Genomic DNA, 2,608 nt, shown 5'->3' on the forward strand with positions numbered 1-2,608 from the left:
GAATTCTTTAAACTAGATGGCCCGGAGAAATTGAATGCATTGATAAGAGTGAATGTTCTTATAGATAATAAATTAAAAGTGAAAGCAGTTTACGACAGTGGCTCAAATATAAGTTTAATAAACCAGAAAATCATAGATGTTTTAAAACTTGGGTTAATGAATAATAAAAATGCATTTAAAACTATCAGTGGATTCAATTTCAGTTCGGCCCGGGCAAATGTAATTCTGAAAATAGGTAATCTAACTAATAATTTAAAAACTTATGTAGTCAAAAATAACAATTTTTCTTATGACCTGATACTGGGTCTTGATGCAATAAAGAAGTTTAAACTTATTCAAGATGAAAATTTCAATATTTTACAAAGAATAAATAAAAATGAACTAATTAAAATAGAAGAAAGAGACCAAATGACCGTTAATAACAAGATGTTAAATTCGAATAAACTAACTGATGAGAAATCAAATCTACAAGAAATTAATGAAGTTGAACTAAATGAGATTTCTGAAGTTAATTTTAATGAAAATTCAAGTGCTAATACATTTCAAGCAAATTTAAACCATATTGAAGATGAATTTAAAAAAATAAAATTTTAAATCTAATTACTAAGTACAAGCATATGTTTTCTAAAGATAAATATGATGTAGGAAAAGTTAAATCTAAAGAAGCAGAAATAAAACTAATCAGAGATAAATATATAACAGCAAGACCATATAAATGTTCAATAGTTGATGAAGAAGAAATCAAATCTCAAGTCAAAAAGTTATTAGAAGCCAATTTAATTGAAGAATCAGACTCCCCATATGCTTCACCAGTAACTCTTGCCTTTAAAAAAGATGATGGTCGTCGAACACGACTTTGTATCGATTTTAGACGACTAAATAAACTAGTTGTTCCCGAATGTTACCCATTTCCTACTATAAATGATGTGATAGATAAAGTGCCAAATTGCAAATATTTCACTGTACTAGATATAAATTCCGCATTTTGGTGTATAAGGTTGAAAAAGGAAGATAGAGAAAAAACATCATTTATCACAAAATATGGAAAATTTATGTTTAAAGTTTTACCTTTTGGCCTTAAAAACGCACCAGCGATATTTCAACGTATATTATCTAACATTATAAGACGAAATAATCTAGATAATTTTTGTATTAACTACATTGATGACATTCTTATATTTTCACGCTCTTGGAACGAACACATTAATCATATTGAAAGGTTTTTACAAGTTATCTCAGATGAAGGCTTTAAACTAAAATTAACAAAATGTAACTTTGCTACTAATACCACTAAATATCTTGGACATATTATTCAAGAAAACAAAGTAGCACCATCCCAAGAAAATTTAATTGCTATCAGGAATCTTAAGAGACCAACAGATAAATCAGGAGTAAGAAGTGTGCTAGGCTCTATCAACTTTTATCTAAAATATATTGAAAACAGTGCTCAAAAATTTGAACCATTACATAGACTTCTAAGAAAAGATGTAAAATTTTATTGGTCACAAGACTGCGAAGATTGTTTTAACTTGATAAAAGATTATTTATGTTCTCAACCAATTTTAGCCATTTACGATCAAAACAAAAATACTTATATTGAAACTGACGCCAGTTATAAAGGAATAGGAGCTACTTTAAAACAACAACATTCTGATGGTATGTTACATCCTGTTGCTTACTTTTCAAGAAAGTTATCAGAAAAAGAAAAGAAAATGGACATTATCCATCTTGAATGTAAAGCTATCAAAGACGCAATAAAGTACTGGCAATATTACCTGATTGGTCGGGAATTTACTGTGTGTAGTGACCATAAACCTTTAGAGAATTTAAAAACAAAAAGTAGAACAGATGAAATATTGGGTGATTTGATACACTATTTGTCTCAATTTAATTTCAAAATTATTTATAAAAAAGGAAAAGAAAACTTGATGGCCGATTTACTTTCTCGATCACCAATATTAGAATATTTTGAAAATGATGATGCAGTTCAAGTTGTCAATCTAATTGAGAGACCTGAAATTGTTCAGGATCAAAACGATAACAGAGCTGTATTAAGCACTGCCAAGAAAACTGAAAAACGCCATGGTATTATCTACAAAAAATTGAATGACAAAGCAAGGATATTTGTTTCTGAGAAATTTGGTTTAAAAATAATTAAAAAAGTACATGAATATTATGGACATATTGGAGCTGGAAAATTAAGAGAAAAGATACGACCATTTTATTATTTTAAAAACTTCGATCAACTAATAGACGAATTTTGTAAAAGTTGTGTCATATGTTTAGAAAACAAAAGCAGAAGAAGCAGAATTATAGGATTAATGTCAAAATTAGGCCCTGCAACAGAACCATTTCAAATTATGTCCATTGATACAGTTGGTGGTTTTGTCGGTAACAGATCACCAAAGAAATACATGCATATTTTAGTGGACCATTTTAGTAGATATGCTTGGATCTCCACTACGAAAAATCAATGTGCAACAGATTTCATAAATTTAATTCACCCAATTGCTAAAAAGAATAATATCAAAATACTTTTAGCTGACCAGTACGCTGGAATTAATTCTTCAGAATTCAAAAAGTACCTCAACCAGATGAACATTCAAGT

This window comes from Helobdella robusta (assembly GCF_000326865.2).
Source record: "Helobdella robusta unplaced genomic scaffold HELROscaffold_4, whole genome shotgun sequence".
Lineage (NCBI taxonomy): Eukaryota > Metazoa > Annelida > Clitellata > Rhynchobdellida > Glossiphoniidae > Helobdella > Helobdella robusta.